Genomic DNA, 26,707 nt, shown 5'->3' with positions numbered 1-26,707 from the left:
TGAGAATATGACCAACTGTCAGGGCAGTTGGCACAGTCAGGATATGTTTGAAGAATAAAAAGCAGTTTGCAACCTCATAGAATGTTCCATGTGTTAAAACATTGCTGGTCTCAAGTGTGTAAAAATCTGGACTTTTATCTATTCTAGTCTCAGCCAGAGAGGGAGGCGTCATGGCAATTCTGTTTTAAGAAAAGTAGTACGAGATATATATATATATATATATCTAACATATAGCGTTGTTTTCTGAATCAGTTTTTCTTTTTGGTGACACACAACAGCACAGCTTTCAAACCCAATAATGCAGAAAAACTGCCTGATGTAGTATATGCAATTGAGTGTGAAAAATCTGGTTATAATTGTCAGCTAAGTAGAATCTGTTTTGTTCATTACCCCAGATTTCATATTTCCATTTTCAAACAATCACCTTGGGAGTCCTTGTCCTTGAAACATTGCTCCAATGTGATCTCCTTTAAGACCAGGCTGGACTGCTTTTGTATATTTCAAATCTAGAAACCTGTATGTTTCAAATACATTTCAGATTTTCACCTTTAGAGGGTGGGTTTGAATTTGGAAACAGTCTGTATTAGTGTGCTAACACTGCTGTAACAAATCACCACAAACTTAGTGACTTAAAACAATGCATATTTATTGCCTTAGGGTTTCTGTTTCTGTGAGTCAGGAACCCAGGTGTAGCTCAGCTGGGGCTTCTGCTCAGGGTCTCTCAGGTTGCAGTCAAATTCTTGGCCTGAGCTGCTGTCTTAAAAAAAAATTATTTACTTATTTATGGCTGCATTGGCTCTCTGTCGCGGCACGTGGACTTCTCTCTAGTTGTGTTATGCACATTTAGTTACCTCGCAGCACGTGGGATCTTAGTTTCCTGACCAAGGCTGGAACCCATGTCCTCTGCGTTGGAGGACAGTTTCTTCACCACCACCAGGGAAGACCCCTTGGGCTGCCATCTTACCTCAGCTGAGAAAGGATCGCTTCCAAGCTCACTCACATGACTGCTGGCTGGAGGCTATTCTCAGTTGTTTGGCTGTGGGCCACTGGGCCTCCCCAGCCTGGAAACTTGCTTCATCACAGCAGCCAAGGAGAGAGTCTGCTGGCAAGGCGGAAGCTGCCTTCTCACATGAGATGGTCATGGAAGTGACGTCCCATCTCAATCCTATATGCTAGTGCAAGTCACGGGTCCTGCCCACACTCAGCAGGAGGCAGGGATACAGGCACAGGGACCAGGAGTTGGGGATCACTGGGGGACTGTCTCAGAGTGCCCTCCACCCAGCCAGAGGTCACTCAGTGCTGAATAAGGTGGATGGCCCAACAGGAATAGGGTTGCTTTTGGTTGAATGTCACGTGTTATTGCTAAGTCACAGGACAGCATCTCTTCTGAGGTTTTTCCTTTGTCTCTGATGGTTTCCAAGGACACATCCATGAGATGACATATTGTTCAGAAATAGTTTCTCAAGGCAGCTGTTTGAAGGGAAGGATGTCTGCTTAGTTCTGTCATGGCGGTTCATCACCCAGTTATTAATACTTGCCGTGGATCACTTCATGTGTTAATGGAGAGTTGGAGACTAACTTTTGCATGTTTGAAGGGACTTGAGATGAGAGGGAGGGAGGCATGCTTGGAGTACTGGATCCAGAGTTCTTCAGGTGTGGATTGCATCCAGGCTCTGCCATTCAGCAGCTCTGTGATGTTGGCAAGTCACTTAACCTCTCTGAACCTCCATCTTCTCATCAGCAAAATGGAGGTGTAGGAGTGTCTTAAGGATTAGGAATGATACATTGTTCAGCCCCTAAGTTGTGTCCGACTCCTTGCAGCCCCATGGTCTGCAGCACGGCAGGCTTCCCTGTCCTTCACTGTCTACCAGAGTTTACTCAAACTCATTCTCATTGAGTCAGTGATGCCATCCAACCATCTCATCCTCTGTCGCCCCCTTCTCCTCCTGCCCTCAATCTTTCCCAGCATTAGGGTCTTTTCCAATAAATGCAATGTGGTATCCTAGATGGGATCTGAAACAAGAGAACCTTTAGTGGAAAAACTAGTGAAATCTGAATAAATGGTGGAGCTTGGTTAATAGTAATGCAGCTGCATTGATGTCTTCAGTTTAGTTCAGTTCCGTTCAGTTGCTCAGTCGTGTCCGACTCTTTGCGACCCCATGAATCGCAACACGCCAGGCCTCCCTGTCCATCACCAACTCCCGGAGTTCATTCAGACTCACGTCCATCGAGTCAGTGATGCCATCCAACCATCTCATCCTCTGTCGTCCCCTTCTCCTCCTGCCCCCAATCCCTCCCAGCATCAGAGTCTTTTCCAATGAGTCAACTCTTCACATGAGGTGGCCAAAGTACTGGAGTTTCAGCTTTAGCATCATTCCTTTCAAAGAAATCCCAGGGCTGATCTCCTTCAGAATGGACTGGTTGGATCTCCTTGCAGTCCAAGGGACTCTCAAGAGTCTTCTCCAACACCATAGTTCAAAAGCATCACTTCCTCGGCGCTCTGCCTTCTTCACAGTCCAACACTCACATCCATACATGACCACTGGAAAAACCATAGCCTTGACTAGATGGACCTTAGTCTGCAAAGTAATGTCTCTGCATTTGAATATACTATCTAGGTTGGTCATAACTTTTCTTCCAAGGAGTAAGCGTCTTTTAATTTCATGGCTGCAGTCACCATCTGCAGTGATTTTGGAGCCCCCCAAAATAAAGTCTGACACTGTTTCCACTGTTTCCCCATCTATTTCCCATGAAGTGATGGGACCGGATGCCATGATCTTCATTTTCTGAATGTTGACCTTTAACCCAACTTTTTCACTCTCCTCTTTCACTTTCATCAAGAGGCTTTTTAGTTGTGACCAATGCACCTTACAGAAGAAGCCAGGTGAAGGAAAATAGGAGACTTATGTATTATCTTTGCAAGTAGTCTTGTTCAAATCTAAAATCATTCCAAAGTTAAAAAATTATTTTACAAAACACCAAGAAGACTCTATTTTCACCTTTAAACTGGTGAATATTAATAAAAGTAATACCCACGATCGTGAGGATGTGGATAGCAGGATAATATAAAATGGGATAATCTTTCTCAGCACCAATTTAGTAGTGTGTTTCAAGAACCTTAAAAATGTGTAATGGTTTCTGATCCCATAGTGCCATCTGTAAAAATATATATTAAGAGATACATCACAGGACTTCCTTGGTGGTGAAGAGGCTAAGACTCTGAGCTTTCAATGCAGGAAACTTTGTTTCCTGCATCTCCTGCATTGGTGGGCAGATTCTTCACACAGAGTCACTTGGGAATTTGTGTGTGTGTGTGTGTGTCTGTGTGTGTGTGTGTGTGTGTGTGTATACATCCACATATACAAATATGTCTTTTTAAGAAAAAGAGTTGAATTTAGATGGATTGTACTAGCCAGTGTACTGGTCTGCAGTTCTTGATGTGGACTTTTTTTTTTTTTAAAGTCTTTACTGAATTTGTTACAATATTGCTTCTGTTTTATGTTTTGTTTTTTGGACCCTGAGGCCCCTGGGATCTTAGCTTCTTGACCAGGTCTTGAACCCACACCACCTTCATTGGGAGGCAAGTTCCTAACCACTGGACTGCCAGGGAAGTCCCTGTCGTGCAATTCTTGGTAGTCAGAAGTACCTGGGGTGACTTCCAGTGTTAGTACACATGGGTCTGGGCATATGACAAGATGTTAGTCTCCACCTGTTGAGCAGGGTCTCTCACTCAGCTCTGTTGACATTTGAGTCTGATCAGGCTCTGTGTGGGGCCATCCTGGGCACTGTGGGGTGTGGAACTGCATCTCTGACCCCCACGCACTTGATCAATGCCTGGAGTGCCCCCCTGTCCTACCTGATGCCTCCGAACAGCACTGAGTGTCGCCAGATGGGAACCATTGGGTTTCCCCCTTCATGAGCTTTGGACTTAAACTCAAGTTTAAAGTCTTTCTTTTCCATTTACTGACTTTGGACAATGTCTTATGTTTTGTATTGTTGTTATTATTCAGTCACTAAGTCATGTCTGACTCTTTGCGACCCCATGGACTGCAGCACATCAGGCTTCCCTGTCCTCCACTGTCTTCCGGAGTTTTCTCAAATTCATGTCCATTGAGTTACTGATGCCATCCAACCTTCTCTTCCTCTGTCGTCCCTTTCTCCTTTTGCCCTCAGTCTTTCCCAGCATCAGGGTCTTTCCCAATGAGTAGGCTCTTTGCATCACGTAGCCAAAGTATTGAAGCTTCAGCATCAATCCTTCCAATGAATGTTTTGTCTAGCTTTTTTTTTTTTTTAAAGCAGCTTTTTCCTTACCTGAGATAGACAGGAAATGGTTCCTGACCTTGCAGGTGTACTGACCTCAAGGTTCCCCAGGGTGCCAGCTCCGAGCTGGGCAGCCATGGTCACTATTCCTGCTCCAGAGTGGTGTCCACAGACATGGTTTTAAGGCCCTTTTTGACTCGGAGGCTGCTGGGGGCCAGGGACCTCCGCGCCCCTCGGTACCATGCATGGCTGTACCCCGTGTCTCCTCTCGGGGGCTCCCCACCTCCTAACTTTTTGCGCCATCATTTCAAACGCCTGGGAGCTTAACTAACGTAGCTTTTCTTTATTATGATTTAATCTTTTGCTGCACCAGGCAGCATGTGGGAAGTGCAGAGTCTTAACCCCTGGACCGCCAAGGAAGTCCTTCCCCAGTGGTTTCCTAATTTCTAAAAAAAAATGGTCATAACTATATGCTTATGTTTATATGGTGGTCCCTTTGGAGAACAAGCCTGTCAAGTTTGGAAGACATATTTATAAGGTAGTCCTGAGCGTCCTGCAGTGTCTTATGCTATATACCTTGTTTCTAGCGGTCAAGGTTTTCTTTAAGCTCCTCTTTTCTGGATTTACAGAAAAGCACAGACGGTGCGGGGAGTTCGTTCCCGCCACGCATGCCCAGTTTCCCTGCTAGGAGCACAGAAGGTGCGGGGAGTCCGTTCCCGCCACGCATGCCCAGTTTCCCTGCTAGGAGCACAGACGGTGCGGGCATCTTAGGTCCCGGGCTGCATATTTGTCACAGTGGCTGAACTGATACTGATACATTTTATCTTCATAGTCCATACTTTATTCAGATTTCCCTGAAAGTGTTAGTTGCTCAGTCGTGTAGGACTCTTTTCGACCCCATGGGCTGCAGTCCACCAGGCTCCTCTGTCCATGGGATTCTCCAGGCAAGGATACTGGAGTGGGGTGCCATTTCCTCCTCCAGGGGATCTTCCTGACCCAGGGATCGAACCTGGGTCTCCTGCATTGCATGCAGATTCTTTACCCTCTGAGCCTTATTTTTCCCCAGACGTCCTCTTTGCTGCCTCAGTGCACCTTCCAGGACCCCACATGGAGTCATCGTGTCTCCTCAGGCCCCTCCGGGCTGTGACAGTTTCTCTGACTGTCCTTGTCCCTGACTTTCTCAGCCATTGTGAGGACAAGTCGGAGGTTTGGCAGCACCTCCCCTGACCTGGGCATGTCTGGCGCTTTCTTGGGATCAGACTGCGGTTGTGGATGTGGGTGAAGAACCCCAGAGGTGAAGCGGCCCTCTTGTCACACCCCCACTGTGGGGCTTGTCCTGCCCACAGTACTTATCACTGTTGGCTGCCTGAGGCAGAACACAGTGTTGTTTTTAATTTTAATTAATTTATTTATTTTGGGCTTCCCTGGTAGTGCAGTGGTAACGAATCTGCCTGCCAATGCAGAAGATGGTTCGATCCCTGGGTCGGGAAGATCCCCTGGAGGAGGAAATGGCAACCCACTTCAGAATCCTTGCCTGGAAAATTCCACAGACAGAGTCTGGTGGGCCACAGTCTACCTGGTAGCAGAGTGAGACATGACTGAGTGCACGTGCACATGTGACTTTCTTGGCTGTGCTGAGCTGTTGTTGGTGTGCAGGCGATTTTCTGGTGGCAGCGGGCAGCTCCGTCCAGTGCCGGTGCCTGGGCTTCTCACTGCTTTAGTTCCGCCCTTTGCGGAGCACAGGCTCTAGTTGCGCAGGCTCCAGTGGCTGTGCCGTGTGGGCTCAGTAGTTGCAGTGCTTGGGCTTAGCTGCTCCTGTGCATGTGGGGTCTTCCTGGACCAGGGATCAAACCTATGTCCCCTGCACTGGCAGGTGGATTCCTATCCACTGTACCACAGGGGAAGTACCCCAGTGGTTTTAGATGTTGAATTATTATTGTTGCTGTTCACTCAGCCAGTCATGTCTGACTTTTGAGATCCCATGGACTGCAGCACGCCAGGCCTCCTGGTCCCTCACCCAGAGTTTGCCCAAGTTCATGTTCATTGCTTCGGTGATGCCATCCATCCGTCTCAAACTCTGACACCCTCTTCTCCTTCTGCCCTCAATCTTTTTGAGCATCAGGGACTTTTCCAGTGAGTCGTCTGTTCACATCAGATGACCAAAATACTGGAACATCAACTTCAGCATCAGTCCTTCCAGTGAATATTCAGGGTTGATCTCCCTTAAGATTGACTGGTTTGATCTCCTTGCTGTCCAAGGGACTTTCAGGAGTCTTCTCCAGCACCACAGTTTGAAGGCATCAGTTCTTTGGCGTTCTGCCTTCTTTACAGTCCAGCTCTCATAACCGTACATGACCACTGGGAAGACCATAGCCTTGACTATAGGAACCTTTGTCAACAGAGCAATGTCTCTGCTTTTCAACACATTGTCTAGGTTTGTCATAGCTTTCCTGACAAGAAGCAGTCGTCTTCTGATTTCATGACTGCGGTCACCATCTGCAGTGACTTTGGAGCCCAAGAACAGGAAATCTGTCATGACTTCCACCTTTTCCCCTTCTGTTTGCCATGCAGTAATGGGGGCAGATGCCATGATCTTAGTTTTTTAATATTTAGTCTTAAGCCAGCTGTTTCACTCTCCTTTACTCTCATCAAGAGGCTCTTTAGTTCCTCTTCACTTCCTGCCATTAGAGCGATACTATGCACATGTCTAAGGTTGTTGATGTTTCTCCCGCCACAGTTACAAGCTGTGATTCCAGCTTGTAACTCCTCCAGCCCGGCATTTCTCCTGATGTGCTCAGAGTGTAGATTAAACAAGCAGGGTAACAGCAGACAGCCGTGCTGTCCTCCTTTCTCCATCTTGAGCCAATTCGTTGTTGCATACAGGGTTCTAACTGTTGCTTCTTGACCCACATACAAATTTCTCAGCAAACAGGTAAGATAGTCTGGGATTCCCAGAATTACTGAATTACTGCCAACATTTAAAAACCAGGAGCTTTTGGACTTTCCCTGGTGGTCCACTGGTTAAGACTCTGCGCTTCCACTGCAGGAGCCCCAGGTTCGATCCTGTTTGGGAAACTAAGATCCCATGAGCGAAGTGACATAGCCAAAAAAAAAGAGAAAAAGCAGGAGCTTTTACATTTAAAAAATGAAACAAACCTCCCAGCTTCTCAGGACACTTGGAGGGGCTGATGACATTGGGGCCACTTCCCATGTGGTGACAGCTGAGCCTGGAGCAGTGCCCCCTGCCAACAAGCCAGGTGTCATCTCTCCAGGGACCAGCATTGCCGTCACCTGCCCATCTGCCTCAAACTTGTGACCCCGGGACGGGCATGGAGCTCAGCGTGCCTCCTCCTCTGGGGGCATGTTCCCGGTGAGCTCACAGCCCTCCAGGTGGGAAGTCAGGGAAGCAGGTGGGACGCCAGAGAGATGGCGACCTGGGAGTGCTTTCTGATGGGCATGAAGGACACGGCTGGGGGGTCAGTACGGTATGTGGGGATCAGGAGAGCTGGGGTTCAGGGCAAGGCTGGGAGAGCAGGGGGGAAGGCCAAAGAGGGGGTGTTGTGAGCTGAGTTCTGTTCCCCCCAAAGATATGTTCCAGTCCTCACCCCCAGCACCCGGGCATCTGGCCTCATGTGGAATTAGGGGCTCTGCAGATGTAACTAGTGACAATGAGCCAAGGACCTCCCTGGTGAGCCAGTGCTTGAGACTTCGCCTTTGATGCAGGGGGTACTGGTTCAGTCCCTGGTCAAGGCTAAGATCCCACATGTTTTTGCAGCCAAAAAAGCAGAACATAAAACAGAAGCAATACTGTAACAAATTCAATAAAGACCTTAGAAGAATGGTGGTTTAGTTACTAAGTTATGTCCAACTTTTTGTGACCCATGGACTGTAGCCTGCCAGACTCCTCTGTCCATGGGATTTTCCAGGCAAGAATACTGGAATGGGTTGCCACTTCCTCCTCCAGGGGATCTTCCAACCCAGGGATCAAACCTGCGTCTCCTGAAGAACTCCTCCGGATTCTTTGCCACTGAGCCACCTGGAAACTCAGCTCATATTAGCCTTCAGAATAAATCCCTGATGGTCAGATTGGTGTGAACCAGGGTGGCCCCCAACATCTATGGGTCACCTCCCCTCCCTCCCAGTCAGGTGTGTATTGAAATGTAAGCAGCCTACCAGACCTCAGAGGTCAGATGGTCATGGGACGCATGACTTCCTGGGAGTCCATGGAATCCCTACCACAGGGGTCTCACTCAGGGTGAGTCCACACCCAGGGGACACTGGGTGAGATCTGGGGACATCTGTGGTTGTCACGACTAGGGGGTGCTGCTGGCATGAATGGGTGGGGGCCAGAGAGGCTGCTCTACCCTGGAGAGTGGCCTGAACGCCCACAGTACTGGTAAGGAGAAAGTCTAGACAGAGGTGACCTTCAGATGACAGCGCGATCCGTGGGTCTCAGCACTGGGACCAGGGTGGCACCAACGCACTGAGGCTCTGGGAAGACGAGATGGGGCAGCTGCATGCATCCTCGCTCAGCACGCTCTACCCTCCGGAGGCCACAGGGCTGGCCATGCAGGCTCAGGGGGACATGGTTCCATGAACCCCAGAGCTCAGAGCAGAGGCCAGGCTCCGTCCCATGTGAGAGCAGGATCAAGATGAGAGTGCAGCCCACACACCTCAGGAGACGGGCTGGCATGCTGCCTGCTGCCAGTCAACCCGACAGTCCCACACACCAATGATAGCATGTGCTTCTCCCACCGGGCAGGACTAGCGGGTGGGCAGGGGTCAGACCCCCTCCTGGCTGAGGAGCTGATGAGTCCAGGGACCAGCCTCTTCATGCTGAACCAGGCAGAACTAGTCCAAACTCCTTTCACTGCCAGCGAGGCTGCCTCTATTGTCTTCATTCCTCCAACAAACTCTTCAGTGAGCACTCAAGAGTCTGGAAAAACCAGGCAGGGCTTTGAGGTGGTGATGGAGGACCTCTGTGAGGAGCCAATAAACTCTGTGAAGGGCCAGCCAGTCCTTGTAGGCATGAATGTCATATGTTGTTGTTCAGTCAATAAGTGGTGTCTGATTCTGCAACTCCATGAACTGCAGCATGCCAGGCTTCCCTGTCCTTCACCATCTCCCTGAGTTTGCTCAAATTCATGTCCATTGAGTCAGTAATGCTATCTAACTATCTTATCCTCTGTCATCCCCTTCTCCTCCTGCCCTCAGTCTTTCCCAGCATCAGGATCTTTTCCAATGAGTCAGCTCTTCACATCAGGTGGCCAAAGTATTGGAGTTTCAGCTTCAGCATCAGTCTTTCCAGTGAATATTCAGGGTTGATTTCCTTTAGTATTGACTGGTTTGATCTTGCAGTCCAAGGGACTTTCAAGAGTCTTCTCCAACACCACAGTTCAAAAGCATCAGTTCTTCAGTGCTCAGCCTTCTTTATCGTCCAATTCTCACATCTATACATGACTACTGGAAAAACCGTAGCTTTGACTATACGGACTTTTGTCGGCAAAATGATGTCTCTGCTTCTTAATATGCTGTCTAGGTTTGTCATAGCTTTCCTTCCAAGGAGCAAGCATCTTTTAATTTCATGTGAATGTCATAGCTGATATTTAAATCAATGGATGTGGCTGTGTTTCAGCAAAACTTTACAGACACAAGAGGTGGGCCGGATTTGGCCCTCGGATGCTGACAGGTCAGCACTGCTGCCCCCTCCCCAGGCAGAGGCCTCTCCTTGTTAAACATGGTATTGGCCACTCCTGACTACCCCTTCTCTGAGACATCCTCCTGGTGACCAAAGGCTGGCTTTATCGCCTCTCTGAGCCTCAGTTTCCCCATCTGTAGAATGAGGATAATTACAGTCCTATGGTCCTGTGTGTACAGTTAGTTGTTGTAAATTATTGTAGGTCAGTGTTTCTCCTCTAGGATGTCCTGCCCCGGGGGACACTGTCTAGGACATCTGTGGTTGTCAGGACTAGGGGTGCTCCTGGCATCATGGGAGCAGGATTCAGGGAGGCTGCTCCAAACCCCCCCAGTGTGCAGGATGCCCCAACAGGGAATGACCTGGCCCTAAATATCTGCAGGGTGCAGAGGAGAAACCCTGCTCTAGATGAAGGTGTCCAGTAAGTCAGCTTGCAGAGACCAGGATGCCATGTCACATCACAGCTTCACCCTCACGTTCCAGAACTCTCCATCTATAAAACCATCACCCTCCCCCAAGCCCAAGCTCTGGCTGTTCACTCAGCAGGCATTGCTCCTGAGCAGATGTGCCTCATTGCCCCTATCCGCCTGGGACGTTCCAGACATTTCCTCTCGTGGAGCAGCCCCTGGACATTTCCTCTCGTGGAGCAGCCCCTGGGCCAGGGTCCACCCCGATTGTCTCGGGAACCACTCAGCCACCTGTCTTTTCTCCCCCTCCTCACTCCTCTCCTAGGAGCCAACTTCCCCTGCTGATTAGCATATCCTGTTTTTAGCGTCTTTCTTCTCTGGGCTTTATATAACCCTGTCATTATCGGATGCTGTCACAGGAACTTAATGTTCCCTCAATCACATTTCAAAGCCTCCTCAAGCATAAGTAGCTAATTGTCGTCACTCCCCTCTCTCCTTTTTCTTCTTAGATGAACTTTTCATTTCAGACTCGTTTTAGATTCACAGGAAAATTGGGAAGACGGTACAGATAGATCCCACGTACCCTGTCACCCCTGTTCTTCACATCTTACATCAAACATTCATCCCAATTAAGAAACCAACACTGATATATCATTATTATTTTTAATTTTTTTTGAGTATAGTTGCTTTACAATGTTGTGTTAGTTTCTACTGTACAATAAAGTGAATCAGCTGTATATATACATATATTCCCTCTTTTTTTGGATTTCCTTCCCATTTAATTGATCACAGAGCACTGAGTAGAGGTCCCTTGGCTGTGCAGTAGGTTCCCAGGTGGCACAGAATCCGTCTACCTATGCAGGAGGCACAAGAGGCACAGGTTCCATCCCTGGTTCAGGAAGATCCACTGGAGAAGGAAATGTCAGCCCACTCCAGTATTCTTGCCACAAGAATCCCATGGACAGAGGAGCCTGGCGGGGTGCGGTCTACGGGCTCGCAGTTAGACACGACTGAGCACAGCACAGCACAGCAGCAGGTTCTCGTTAGTTTCTATTTTATGCATAGTAATGTATACATTGGAGAAGGCAATGGCACCCCACTCCAGTACTCTTGCCTGGAAAATCCCATGGACGGAGGAGCCTGGTAGGCTGCAGTCCATGGGGTCGCAAAGAGTTGGACATGACTGAGCGACTTCACTTTGACTTTTCACTTTCATGCATTGGAGAAGGAAATGTATATACGTCAATTCCAGCATCCCAGTCCATTCCCCTCTGCCCCATTTTCCCCTTTGACGTCTGTGTCTCTATTTCTGCTTTGCAAATAGTGTCATTATTAACTAAACTCCACACTTCATTTGGATTTCTTTAATTTTCCCGACACCCCTTTCTGCCCCAGGATGCACACAGCCCCACAGGACACTGAGTTGTCACATCTACATCTACACTGAGGTTTTTTCAGTCTCTCCGTCTGCAGAAACCATTTCTCCCTCTGGGGATAGGTTCTTCGGGGCTGTTACCAGTGGCAGTTTTGCAGATGGTAAACTGCCCTGTCTAGAATGATCGGAAAATAGTTTGCTCACCAGGTCAAGATCTTTAGGATCCCTTTTGCAACCAAGATTGATAAAGAGCTTCTATACTTGCTAACAGAGGTTAGCCCATGGATTTTTCCCAAGGTGTTGAGAAAGCAGCAGCTCCTTCTCTGAATCTGAGGGAAGTGGTGTCTCTGGTGGCGAGGTTCTGTGTAGTGGATGGCCTGGGGTCGGGGGCAGCTGGGGGCTTTCTGTTAGGACCCAGGATCCCATTTCCCTTTGCACTGGTGCCTCCATGTGAGGCCTGGTGCCATCTGCTCACAGACCATCTTCTAGTCTGGGGGTCGAAAACTCCAGCCTCCAACCTCTGGGCTGGATCCAAGTCGCCTGGGTTAGTCAATGTCGTTTTTTTTTTTTTTGGCTGGACATTGAGGCATGTGGGATCTGAGTTCCCTGACCAGGGATCAAACCTGCACCCCCTGCATTGGAAGTATGGAGTCTTAACCACTGAACTGCCACAGAACTCCCAAAATCAGATTTTTTTTTTTCTCCAACCATACAACATATGTAACTTTAGTTCCCCAGCCAGGGATCGAACCTGCATCCCCTGCTTTACTGGCACAGAGCCTCACCCACTGGTCCACGACTGGCTGGGTTCAGTAGTAGCGACAGTGACCAAAAACATTTGCCACCTGGTCCTTCACAAAATCACTCTGCTGAGTCCTAGCCTTGTCAACAAAGCAGTTACTAGATGTTCTAGGATTGTGAAAAAGTTCCAATGATAAAGAAGTGATCCGCTATGAACAATATGCCAGGACTGATTTATGCATTTGCTAGATATTCACTTGTTTAATCCAAGAACCCCACCCGCTCAGGGGGTGCCACCCTCACCCCCACCTTGAAGATTTGGAAACTGAGGTCCTGGGGGAGTTAGTTACGAAGTTGGGGTAAAATGAAACCATACTGCCTGTGAGATTCGGGAATATCTGTCCCCACCCACCGCCTTCCGGGGGATGGACAGAAGCTATTTTAATTTTGAGAGGAAAAAGAAATCTGTGCATACACATTTTTTTTAAATTTGTCGAAATTGATCCTCTTCCCAAGTCAGTTGCCTGTGCCTCCATACAGGACAGTGCCAGGAGGTGGGAGGTCTGATAATCAATGCTTGGCTCAGCAGGTGATCTGTCCTCAAGGGGACACTAGTGATGTCTGGGCACATCTGTGTTTGCCACACTGGGGGGCTCCTGACATTGAGTGGATGGGGGCAGGGAGGTTGTCCACACCGCACAGCTCCCAGGATGGCCCTGCATGGAAGATGATGTGCCTGGTGTCAGCAGGGCTGGGGACGGAGACCCTGTGTTCATTATGAAAAATATTGAGTTTGGTCCCTGCTTACACAATGTTGTTTTGTAGTCACTAAGTCATGATTGACTCTTTTATGTGACCCCTTGGACTGTAGCCCTCCAGGCTCCTCCATCCATGGGATTTCGCGGGCAAGAATACTGGAGTGGGTTCCCATTTCTTTCTCCACAGGGTCTTCCCAACCCAGGGATTGGACCCACGACTCCTGCGTTGGCAGGTGGGTTCTTTACCAATGAGCCACCAGGGAAGCACAAGCGGAACAAACCTCCAGTGATTAGAGAGTAAAACAGGGAGATGCTGAGATATCCCTGGTGGTCCAGTGGTTAAGATGCTGAGCTTCCAATGCAGGGGGATCAGGTTTGATCCCTGATCAGGGAACCAACCTACTTGCTGTGCAGCTTGGTCAAAAATAGGAAAGTGGGGAGACCCCACCCAGTGTTAGGTAGAGGAGGGTCGAGAGACTCAGGACACAGAGCCGGGGTCAGCACCCTCCTCTGCCTATGTCTGCTGGGCTCCTGGAGACCTTTAGCCCCTGAGTCAGCCCTCCGGGCCCTTTTGTCCCATTGGACTGGACTGTGCTGGGCCCCTGATCTGGGTCAGTCTCAAGACTTTGGAGTGGTGTGTCCAGCCCAGGCACTTCTCCAAGAGACTCTGAGGGCTCAGGGCTGGGAGCTCAGATGGTGAGGCTCAGGCTGCCGTCCCCCACCCCAGGCTTCTCCTCCTGCCTCATTTGCAATCGGAGCTCCTCGGGGTGACACATTTAGATGGTTGCTGTGGTGATGAGTGAAGGCTGGGGTGATAACTGCAGTGCAGGTCTATATCAAGCCTCCAGCGAGGCAAGGTGTTCCTGCCACGCGCTGGTGGGATGTCGTGTGGGGAGGGAAGGGGGTGCAGACATCCCAGGCCCACCTGCTTGGTTCCCAGGAGTGGGACGTATAGCCCAGGCAGGGGGGCTTCCTGTTGCCAGATGCTGAGTCCCTGCTGTGCCTGTCCATGAGGGACGAGCTTGGAGCAGGGATCTCAGTGGGGGTGATCTCACCTCCCAGGGGACTCTGGACCATGTCTGGGGACATCTGTGCTTATTACAACTGGCAGGTGGCTCCTGGAATGAGAGGTGGGGCCAGAGAGGCAGTTCTACCCACCACAGTGCCCGGAAGGACACCCCGCCCTCTAGCAAGGAATGACCAGCCTCCACATCAGTAGCACTGAGGGCAAGACCCTGCTTTATTTTTTATTTATTTCAAAAAATATTTATTTGTTTGTTTATTTAGTTGGCTGCACAGGGTGTTAGTTGCAGTATGCAGAATCTTTAGTTGAAGCAGGTGGGATCTGGTTCCCTGACCAGGAGTGGAACCCGGGGCTCCCTGCATTGGGAGCACAGAGTCTTAGCCACTGGACCACCAGGGAAGGCCCAAGACCCTGCTTTAGAGGGAAGCAGATCAAAGTAGTGGACTTATTTGGTCTCAGAACCAGGCTATGGCATCTCTTGATAATCTGTGAATCCCTAAGGCTTCATTTTCTCACCCTAATTGTTCTACTGCTCCCCCCTTGTTGAATTTACCAAGTCCCTTCAGGCTCTTATGTCTCCCAGATGATCAGATCTATAGATGGGGGAAAAACCAGAAAGTGGAAAATCCAGTGCTGTTGGTTGCTTGCCATTAGAGAATTGTAGTGGTTGAAAAAGAAAAATAATGTGGAGTTGTCAGGTGGATCAGCCTGGATGACAGGTGTATCAGTTATCTCTTGCTGTGTAACAGATTACCCTGAAGACTTATTTTATTTTTTATTTTATTATATTTTATCTCATTATTTTGACTCTGCTGGGTCTGCATTTCAATGCATGGGCTCTCTAGTCGTGGCCTGTGGGCTCAGTTGCAGTATGTGGGACCTAGTTCCCTGTCCAGCGGTGGAACCTGGGCCCCCTGCATTGGGAGCACAGACTCCTTGCCACTGGACCACCAGGAAGTCCCTGAAAGCTTAGTGTAAACCACCAGTTTTCACTCTCTCAGTTTCTGTGGGCTGGAAGCTTGGAAACAGCTTCCCTTGGTGGTTCTGGCTCAAGGTCCCTCGGGAGGTTGTGGAGCATGTGTCAGCCGAGGGCTGCCTCCTCCGAAGGCCCAGTGGGGTCAGAGGAGCCGCTTCCAGGATGGTGCCCCACGTGGTCCCTGTCCATGGTGCTGCTTGAGCTTCCTCATTCCATGGTGGCTGGCTCACTGAGTGCCGGCAGAAGCCACACGTCTTTTATGACAGATCTTAGAAGTGACCTGCTGTCACTGCAGGTGATCACACAGAGCCGCCCTGACCCCAAGCGGGAGGAGAACTGATCCCAAGTGGCAAGTGGGAGGAGACAGCAGGTAGGACATGAACTGAATCTCTGGAGGCTGGCGATGTTGGAAACGCTGCCACAGCAGGTGAACGGAGCTCTGGACATCAGGATGGGGGGTATTAAGTTACTTGCCCAATGTCCCTAAAAAAACACAAAAAACAGTGCACCACTGCCACCAAAGGAGAAATGCTCTGTGGAGTGACTGTCTCAGTGATTTCACCAGGAATTAGGGTCGCGGTCCGTTCCCAGGCAATCCAGGGGGAATTGCAGTTTCTGGAACCCTACTTGGGACACCTGTGCTCACTTACTTCAGCTGCTTTCACCCTCCTCCCCACAAAGCTTTGGCCTCAGAAACAGAGTGGAGGGACTTCCCTGGAGGTCTCATGGCTGACTCCATGCATCCAATGCCAGGGGCCTAGGTTGGGGGACTAGATCCCACACGCCAAAACTTAAGACCCAGCCAAATACACAAAATATTAAAAAAAGAGAGAGAGGGAGATTAAAAAAGAATGGGTGGAGAACAGATTTCTTCTGTCTCATTTCTGCGTTTGCACTCACCTTGGAGCAGAGGGAGGAAGAGGAGCCCGGCCGAGGCTGCATGCCAGGAGGTGGAAGGGATGGAATCTCTCCAGGCGGAGTGGCAATGGGAATGGTGAGGGTGAGAATGGTGAATGGGCGGGAAGGAAAGAGGTTGCCTCCTGCCCTCAAAATCTGCAGAAATCGGCTCAGCACCAGCCAGAATATGCTTTCCACTGGCCAAATGGGATTTGGGAGTAATCCCAGGGCACATTCTATTAGGCTCTTGTCTGATCCGCCCATAAGTCCTCCCTGGTCCCCTGGCCTGGGGACAGCTTTGGAGTAGTTAATCCAGGCTGGAGGGGCCAGGAGGTCTTGATCTGGGCAGTTTGTGATCCTGTTATGATACTGGCAGGGGCCTTGGGAGAAACGTAGAAATCCGCTTGGCGGGACTGACCAGCTTGTGTCTGGGTCTGGGTTCACAACAGCCTGACCCACCTGCTGGTCATGTGTGTGTGGAGCCTCCACCCGAGCTACGACGGCCTCACTCTTCCTTCCCTCCCTCCTTTCTTTTCCTCTTCAGAATTCCTGGTTCTCAGTATAACTCTCCCAATTCATCCCACTTTTTTTTTCTTCTTTTTTAAAGATTTTATTTATTTACTTTTGGATGCGCTGGGCCTTCACTGCTTTGTGAGGGCTTTCTCTAGTTGCAGCGAGCAGGGGTTACTCTCTAGTTGTGGTGCACGCGCTTCTCATTGCGGTGGCTTCTTGTTGCGGAGCATGGCTTTAGGGCGTGTGGGCTTCAGTAGTTGCAGCACCTGGGCTCAGTAGTGGTGGTTAGTGAGCTCGAGAGTGCAGACTCAGTAGTTGTGGTTCATGGGCTTAGTTGCTCCTTGCCGTGTGGAATCTTCCCAGACCAGAGATGGTTCCTGGGTCCCCTGCACTGGCAGGTGGATTCTCAACCACTGGACCACCAGGGAAGTCCAATTCACCCAGCTTTTAACAGGCTGATTTTTAGAGTACTTTAGGGTTATAGAAAAATTGAGCAGAAAGTACAGGGAGTTCCTATATACCCCCTCCACACACACAGGCACACACACCCACACATACACTTTTCTCTATTATTACCATCCTGCATTAGTGTAACTCAGTTATACTTGATGAGCCAATATCCATATATTGTTACTTAAAAAAATTTTGTTTATTTACTATTTATTTGGATACACCAAGTCTTAATTGCAGCACATGGGATCTAGTTACCTGACCAGGGATGGAACCTGGGGCCCCTGCATTGGGAGCACAGAGTCTTAGCCACTGGACCACCAGGAAAGTCCCCGTATGTTGTTATTAACCAAAGTCCATAGTTGACATCTGAGTCTAGTCTTGGTGCCGTGTGTTCTGTGGGTTCGGACAAATGTATCCATTATCAGTCATTTCACTGCCCCTGGGCCCTACCTGTTTATCCCTCCTTCCCACAACCCCCAAAACCACTGATCCTTCTAGTCTCCAGAGTCCTGCCTTTTTCAGAATGTCCCACATTTAGAATCACAGTGTATAGTCTTTTCAACCTTTTAACAAGTTAATCAGCTGTTTTGGCTGCACTGTGGGGCATGAGGTATCTTAAGTTTCCCGACCAGGGATTGAACCTGAGCCCCCCTGCAGTGAGAGCACTGAGTCTTAACCACTCGACCACCAGGGGAATCCAGTATGTGGCCTTTTCTACTGGCTTCTTTCACTTGGTGACTTGTATCTGAGGTTCCTCAGTGTCTTTCCCTGCTTCATAGCTCATTTCTTTTTTAGCGCTGAGTAATATTCCTTTGAATGTAGGTCCTCTTTTGTGTATATATTCTTAATAGTCAGCACCCACAAACTCACCACTGAGCACAAAAACCAGAGCCTCGCCAGTTCTCTTCTGTTCCTGAGACCCTCCCCACCCAGCCCACCCACCTGGCTCCGGTCTCCAAGACAGCCAAGGTGGAATCTCATGTCACATTTCCCATCCTTTGTTTAATTCTGTCTTGTTTACATGTACTCCTTAACAGCATACTTTGAGTAGATTTTTTTACTAAAAATCTATTTTAGAAAGGTGAGTTGTTTTTAACGTTATAAATAGGATATCATGCTCCATTGTACTCTCTTGGGATCTGCTCTTAAATGCAAAGTTCCAGGGCTAGATTCACTCATGTTGTTAGGTATTACAGTGTGCAGTTGGCAGAATAATGGCCCCCTCAAAGATGTTCATGCCCCAGTCCCCAAAACCTGTGTGTCACCGTATGTGGTAAAAGGACTCTGCAGATGGGAATAAGTTAAGGCCCCGAGGATGGGGTCAAGCCTGGATCCTCTGCGGGGGTGGGGGGGTGGGGGGGAGGGCCAGTGTCATCACAAGGTCCTTATAAGAGGGAGGGGGAGGGTCGGAGGCAGAGAGAGACAGGAGATGCTGTGCTGCTGACTCTGAGGACGGAGGGAGGGGCTGTGAGCCAGGGATGCGGCGCCTCTAGAAGCTGGAAAAGGCAAGAGCTTGTGCTTCCCTGGAGCCTCCGAAAAGACTAGCCCTGCCCAGGCCTGGATTTAGCCCCATGAGGCCCAGCCTGTATTGGAGTCCTGACTGAAGGGCTGTGAGATGAGGGCTCAGCCAGGCCGAGGATGCTATGTCCTGGCTCTGACCATCCCACTCCTGCTTGGCGTTGCGTGTCAGGCCTCCTGCCCCTGGACACCAAGGCATTCCAATCCACCTCCACATAATGGTCAGGGAACATGGTACCCAGGGTGGGCCTCTCCCAGCACCACACAGCTCTGTGTGGGGCCAGCACCCTCTCCCCATACCCACCGGGCTCCTCAGGCTGTGCCCTTGGCACCAACTGTATTGTGCAGAATCCCCAGAACTAGCGAGATCCCATCATGGGCTGGCTTGGTGATGGTGGCATGGACGGCGTGGCAAGCAGAGCACCCGCAGCTCCTCCAGTCTAGGATCTCGTGTCTCCCTGGGAGCCTCAGCTTTGAACCATGTGATGCTGATGAGTGCGACAAAGGTGTCTTGGGATTAGTGTGATGGTTGCAGAACCTGTGAGTCTCCTGAAAGCCGTCAAACTGGCCATTCTATAGTAGGTGAATTCTATCTTAATTTTTTAAAAAGAATAAAAAAAGGAAAGCATGTGGATGAGGTGGGGCTCACAGGTTGTAAAAAGTTTTATTCAGGGGACTTCCCTGGTGGCCCAGTGGTTAGGACTCCATGCTTCCAAGGCAAGAGGTGTAAGTTTGATTCCTGGTGGGGAACTGAGATCTGAAAGCCATGCAGTGCAGTCAGGAAAAAAAAAAAAAGTGCTGCCCACGACAAGAGTGTGCGATCGTCCTATCCTCTTGAGTCCCTGATTGCCACCGTTGTGAACCTGGCCTCTTTCCTTGCAGTGAAGTCACTTGTCGGCAGTTCCAAGAGCAGGGTGTGTGTGAAGTCGGCAGGCCTGGCTTCTTACAGCCCCTGCACTCCAGGTCTCTGCTGTCACTGTTTTGAAATTTGTCATAATTTTTGAACAAGAGGTCCCACAGTCCCATTCTCCACCAGCTTTTCGGATTAAAAGATGAAAATTGAAAGATACTTGCTCCTTGGGAGAAAAGCTATAACAAACCTAAACATCATATTAAAGAGCAGAGACATCACTTTGTCAACAAAAGTCCGTATAGTCAAAGCTATGGTTTATCCAGTAGTCATGTATGGATGTGAGAGTTGGACCATAAAGAAGGCTGAGTGCCAAAGAATTAATGCTGAAAGCATTAATTTGAAAAATTGTGGTGCTGGAGAAGACTCTTGAGAGTCCCTTGGACTGCAAGGAGATCCTACCAGTCCATTCTAAAGAAGATCAACCCTGAATATTCATTGGAAGGATTGATGCTGAAGCTGAAGCTCCGATACTTTGGCCACTTGATGCAAACAGCTGACTCATTAGAAAAGACCCTGATTCTGGGAAAGATTGAGGGCAGGAGGAAAAGGGGACGACAGAGGATGAGATGGTTGGATGGTATCACTGTCTCGATGGACATGAGTTGGAGCAAACTCAGGGAGATAGTGAAGGACGGGGAAGCCTGGCAGACTGCAGGTCATGGGGTCACAGAGAGTCAGATACAACTTAGAGACTGAACAAGTGCAGATTCCATAGGAGATCCTCCTGATGGCCCCACCTCCACAGGTCACGGGGGCCTGTTGTGGGGGCTTGGAGTTCACCCTGGCGGGAAGGTGAAAGCCCAGCGTTTCTGTCAGTGAAGGTCACAGGCACAGCCTGGCGCCAGCTGGTGCACCTCGTGGCCTGCTCTCTGTTCGCCCCGGGGATGGATTTTGTCCTCACTGCTTTCTGTTCTAGTCTAAGCCAGTCTGGGCTGAGCATAGCCAGGGTCAGCGGCTCTGTGGGGCTCATCTCCCTGCCCAAGTCCAGCTTCAAGGGCTAGAGGACAGCCCACAGCTGGCGCTAAAGGGCTGGGGATGGGGAGATTGGCAGATGGTAGATGTGAGGGTAGAGAAAGATGCCATCTCTGCGGTGATTCATAAGCTACCCGTGTTCACAGCAGTATGATTCACAGGAGCCAGAGGTGGGAACAACCTGAACATCCATCATGGGACTATGGATAAACAAGGTCCCTCCACGCACTGGAGCATCCCTCAGCCACACGAGAGAGAAGCCCTGACATTGGCTAACACATGGGCAGACCCTGAGAACACGGTGCTCAGTGAGAGAAGCAGGCACAGAGGGACGCACAGGGTGTGACTCCACTGATGGGAAACGTGCAGAGCAGGCCGATCCACAGACACAGAGTGGGTTCCTGGTGGTCAGGGGCGGGGGAGCAGGGGAGTGACTGCTGATGGGGACAGGGCTTCTTTTGGGGTAAGGAAAATGTTCAAAAATTGGTTGTGGTAATGGTTACACAACTTTGTGAATGTACAAAAAGTCCACTGAATTGTGCATTTTGAATAAGCAAATTGTGTGGCATAAGAATTGTATCGCAGTAAGACTTTAAAAGAAAAGAATGGTGCCTAGTTTATCAGTCACTCTCTCCAGTTTGGCTAATGTGGCCATCAGGGAGCTTGGTAGAGTGTTCCCTGGCACCCTTCTGTACCAGTTTTGCAACTTCTCATGAGCCTTTAATTGATTCAAAAATGAAATGAAGAATCAGACATGTAGATGGTCCCTTCAAGGTTGAGGCAAGTCTTGGCCTCGGGTCTGTGGGCACGTTGCTCCAGCCCTCTCATCTCTCATCCCTGTGGGCCACTGTGCTCTATGCTGTCCAGGGCGCCACTCTGGCCGCAGTGGCCAGAGAAGCTCCAATCCTAAACTGTTGGGCCAGGTAGAGCAGATGCTTCTACTGGCTGAGTTTCTGTAAGAGCTGCTTGTAGAGCCCAGAGGATGTTCCTGAGGCTGCAGCACCGCCTGTAGGCGATGGTAGGGATGTCAATTCTCCATCCTGACCTTTAATTGACAACCAGTTAGATTTGTTCTTTTTTTTTTTTTTTTAATTTTTACTTTATTTTACTGTACAATACTGTATTTGTTTTGCCATACATTGACATGAATCCGCCATGGGTGTATACGAGCTCCCAATCCTGAATCCCCCTCCCACCTCCCACCCCATATCATCTCTCTGGATTATCCCCGTGCACCAGCCCCAAGCATCCTGTATCTTGTATCAAGCATAGACTGGCGCTTCATTTCTTACATGATAGTATACTAGATTTGTTCTTGCCTGGAGAATCCCAGGGACAGCGGAGCCTGGTGGGCTGCCGTCTATGGGATCGCACAGAGTAGGACACAACTCAAGCGACTTAGCAGCAGATAGAGGGCAGGAGAAGGGGGCAACAGAAGGTGAGATGGTTGGTTGGCATCACTGACTCAATGGACATGAGTTTAAGCAAGCTCTGGGACATGGTGAAAGACAGGGAAACCTGGCATGCTGCAGTCCATGGTGTCGCAAAGAGTCGGACACAACAGCGACCAAACAACAAAAAAATAATATAGCATTTACATGTTTTAAATTTAACTTTTATTTTATATTGGGGTATAGCTGGTGTACAATGTTATGTTAGTTTCAAGTGCTCAGTTATACATATACATGTATCCATTCTATCTCGTTTTTTTTCCCATATAGGTTGTTACAGAGTACTGAGTAGAGTTCCCTGTACCATACACAGTAGGTCCTTGTCAATTATTTATTTTATATATAGTAGTCTATATATGTTAATTGCAAACTGAATTTATCCCTCCTCCCCAAACCAAAAATTTATTTTTGAAATCTATGAGTCTGTGTTCTATAAGTAAGTTCATTTGTATAATTTTTTAGATTCTACATATAAGTGATGGTATTTGTCTTTATGATTCTTCACTTACTATGATCATCTCTAGCTCCATCCATGTTGCTGCAAATGGCATTATTTCATGCTTTTTTATGGCTTAGCAGTATTTTGTTGTGTGTGTATATATATCGGGCCTCCCCTGGTGGCTCAGACAGTAAAGAATCTGCCTGCAATGCAGGAGACTCAGGTTCGACCCCTGGGTGGGGAAGATCCCCTGGAGGAGGAAATGGCAACCCACTGCAGTATTCTTGCCTGGAGAATTCCATGGATAGAGGAGCCTGGCGGGCTACAGTCCAAGGGGAAACAAAGAGTCGGACATGACTGAATGACAACACTTCGTGTATATATATATATATATATATATATATATATGTCTTATGTTCTTTATCAGATACACCATATCCTCTTTATCAGTTCATCTATTGATGAACTTTTAAATTGCTTCCATGTCCTAGATATTGTAAACAGTGCTGCTATGAACATTGAGGTGCATGAATCTTTTCCAACTAGAGTTTCTCCAGATATGTGCCCAGGAGTGGGAGTGCTGGATCCCGTGGCAGCTCTATGTTTAGTTGTTTGAGAAATCTCCACACTGTTCTCCACAGTGGCTGTACCAGTTTACATTTCCACCAACAGTGTAGAAGGGTTCCCTAAATGTTTATGTATTTAAAACTATTTATTTTGGGGGCACACTACACAGCTTGTGGGATCTTATTTCCTCAACCAAGGATCGAACCCACGCCCCCTGCGGTGGAAGCTTGAAGTCCTAACCACTGCACCATCAGGGAAGTCTCTCGCTAAATTTTTAAACTGAAGTTTTTTAAAAAGTTTTTTAGAATAATTTTAGATTTTCAGAGGTATTTCAAATTACCCATCACCTAATTTCCCCCAATGACCGGGTCATTCAGAAGCATAGTGCGCTGTGATAACCAAGAGGTGGACATGGATACATTTCTGCCACCTCGATCCACTCTTTATTCAGATTTCACTAGTTTTCCTTAATGTCCTTTTTCTGCCTCAGGCCCCACCTTGCGTTTAGTTGGTCACATGCCTCAGGCAAAGCTGGGTGAGCTGGGTACTCCATGGCAGGGGGTTGACTCAGTCCTCTTGCCTTCCTCTAGGAGACCATGGGGGTCCAATGATGTGGGTGAACACCTTCTATAAACTATAAAAGGTCATATGAACATCCAGTCCTTTCATCCAGTTCAGTTTTGGAACATGTGGTAACTTCATCACGGATACCACTACAGATTGCTAGCAAACCTTTCTGGCAAATCGCCCTGTTATTCTCATCTCTGCATTCTGAAGCGTCTTGTCTGTACCATCCCCGATGTCTGGCAGAGTGGCCAGAAGGCAGCCCTTCCACACTCCCCACCCCCAGCCAAAGGACTTTTCTATCTCATCATAGTACCGCTGACCCCCATGTGGCAGTTCAGGCCAAATCAGACCCAGCTAACATGGTTCGTTTTTCTTCCAGGGAGCAGACACTGGGTTCCTGAACCTCGTTGCTGAAGACAGCCAGGACTTGAGCAAGCGCAGGTTGGTGTCATGAGGTTTTCCTTTTCTCTATGTTTAGAGTTCACTCAGGTGTTTGGTTGGGTGTTTGGAGCCAGGATGAGTTAAGAGGCGTCCTCGCCGTGCCCGCCTGCATCTTCTCAGCTTTGCTCACTTCTGGGGGTTTGTGTCACCTGCTAAGAGCCCATGGGAGCCACAGGGAATGTCTTCCATCCAGGCTCCGGGGTACGGGGGACATGGGGCTGACAGGTTAGGTTCTAGCGCACCCAGGGTGGGCACATGCCCACAGTGGCACCTGCTTCCCAGCTCTTAGCTTCCTCCTCGAAAGGCTTGATTAGGGTCTGCGGCGCTTCATCCCGTTTCCCATGTGCATGGAGGGTGACCCATCAATGCCGTTCACTCAGAGCAGAGCTCGGTCATGGGAATGAACAAATATCTAAACCCTATCGCTCCCCTGGTGGGACAGCAGATTGGGAAATGTGCCAGAGGCCTCAGGAAGAATGAAGTCAGGAGCGAAATATAGCTGAGTCCTGATCTCTCAACGGTTACACATTTGCTTGTCTCTGGTTTTATTCCCAAGAGGACTTTGAGTGGCTTTTGTGACGTAGGAAGAGGAAACAGCATGGGGATGAATGAGGTGGCTCCGTGGCATCTGGGAGTGCCCCACCCAGTCCATTTACTCTGAGTGTCTGGCGGGGACCAGCTGTCTTTAGAATCAACTTCCAGTTTCTAGCAAAAGTTCTGATGGATCTTTGATTCAGGTTGTGTTCCATTTAGCAATAAATTTGAGGGAGATCTGATGTCTTTATAACATTTATTTTCATCTAGTGCATGTGTGTGTAAAATAAAAAATGTTAGACAAGAAGGCAGACCCCAAAGACAACACATTGTATAATTACATTTAGATGAAGTCAGCACAAAATGTAAGTCTGTTGGAACGGAAAGGTGGTCTGGGCTTGCCAGGGGCTGGGGTGGGAATGGGGGTGAACAGTGTTTGGGCGCCAGACACATCTTACAGTGCTGAGGGGACGGTCCAGAACTGTGGGGCCGGGGCGTCAAGCGTCTTGGTGAACTGACTAAGAATCTTCGAGTTGTGTACCGCCAACCAGCCGATTGTATGACGTGTAAAGTGAACCTCAGTGAAGCTAAAATACATATTTTATCTCAGCCCGGGAGGGACGCTGTCCCCACAGACAGAGACCAGGACTGAGATTAGAGCCCTGTGGTCTATCTGGCTTGTTTATGCTCCTTGAAGATCCCAAGCAGGTTCAGTGTTAACTCTGTGTCACAAGGTCGCCAAGCAGATGGGGAGTTTGGAGAACCACCTGGAGCCGGGCAAGGTCACATAGGGTATATGTGTCATCACAGCATGACGAGTGAGCCCCACTCAACCCTTCTCCAACGTGTTAATGTCTGACCAACTGACTGTAAAAAGAAACTGAATGGACAAAGGAAAGACAAGATACCCCAAACCCCACTCCCATCGGGGACCACTGCTCACACCTCAGTGAGCATCCTCCCAACTGAATTCCACTCACTCAAGGGATTTCGGATAAGAAGGATTTTCTCTTTGCTATGTTCTGGAATGAATGTCCTTGTGCAAACTTTGTTCATCCTTGTTGGTTGTTGTTTGGGATGAGTTCCTGGAATTAAGTTTGCCTTGCCTGTGACTTTAAGTTGGGGTATTCTCATTTTGTTTTGACCTTTAGCAACAAAGAAATGCACTGTTTTCCATCCCAGGATGTGTCTCACCACCCTCTCAAGTGCAGTTTTATGTCCTGGCCAAGCCAACAAGCCAGGACCATATTAGTTGCTGCGTCCAGGCCTCCTTTTTATGAGCTCAGCTGTTTCTCTAAGGCAAATGGCCCGGATGCATCCTTTCTGTTAGGGTTTCTGTCCTGTGCTGTATTTAGTCACTCAGTTGTGTCCAACTCTTTGCGACCCCATGGATTGCAGCCCACCAGGCCTCTCTGTCCATGGGGATTCTCCCAGCAAGAATACTGGAGTGGGTTGCTATGCCCTCCTCTAGGGGATCTTCTCAACCCAGGAATCAAACCCAGGTCTCCCTCGTTGCAGGAGGATTCTTTACCGACTGAGCCACCAGGGAAGCCCTGGTGATGTCTAAATTCTCCCCATTTCTCTGTCTGGACACGGCCCACTGCAAGTGTTTTTTGGAGAGTGTTTCTGAACTCTGCTCATGGTGCATTTTGTCATCAGAGATCTGAAACTTTGCACAAACCTGTCTTCTTTATTTTGTGTGGTTGTCTAACACGTCAAGATCATAAAAACGCAATCCGCCTGCATTTTGTTTTGGATGGCATATTCTGCACTTCAGCCCTTGAGCCTTTTGAAATTCACCTGTGCTAGGAGGTCTCACCTGGGGGGGTGATTCTGACCCCTTGCTCCACTCTGAGGGGACACAGGTCCATGTTGGGGGACATCTGAGGTTGTTACACTGGGGGAGCGGTGCTCCTGGCAGCGAGGAGGTGGTCGTTTGCCTTGGCTAGGAAGATTGCTCCAAACACCACAGTGCCCACGATGGCCAAGGGTGACCAGCTGCCTGGTCATCAGTGCCCAGTGGACACTGCTGGCTGGGAGAGACAGAAAACACTCCTGAGCCGGTACACGTGGCTAGCCTTGCAGTGGTTCTCTGTTCCAAGGGATCCTGCTGTCCTACAAGTGGCGGGAATCAAGGATTTTCCCGATTGCTTGTTAGTTTCATAGTCGCCAGGAGCACTTCCTGTTTGCCAGGCCCCTCACATCC

General features: G+C 49.0%; 1 protein-coding gene across 2 annotated transcripts in view; it reads left to right on the top strand.

The window, feature by feature from the left end:
• The window catches only part of GNG7 (G protein subunit gamma 7), a 140,196-nt gene that overhangs the window by 20,912 nt on the left and 92,577 nt on the right, over nt 1–26,707 (top strand). For both annotated transcript variants that reach the window (XM_018050780.1, XM_018050779.1), the window contains exon 2: nt 23,906–23,967. The gene's annotated coding sequence lies outside the window, so the exon portion shown is untranslated. The remainder of the gene's footprint in view (nt 1–23,905; nt 23,968–26,707) is intronic.

Source organism: Capra hircus, chromosome 7, assembly GCF_001704415.2.
Source record: "Capra hircus breed San Clemente chromosome 7, ASM170441v1, whole genome shotgun sequence".
In the NCBI taxonomy this organism is placed as follows: domain Eukaryota; kingdom Metazoa; phylum Chordata; class Mammalia; order Artiodactyla; family Bovidae; genus Capra; species Capra hircus.
This window is presented reverse-complemented; position numbering and strand designations above follow the sequence as displayed.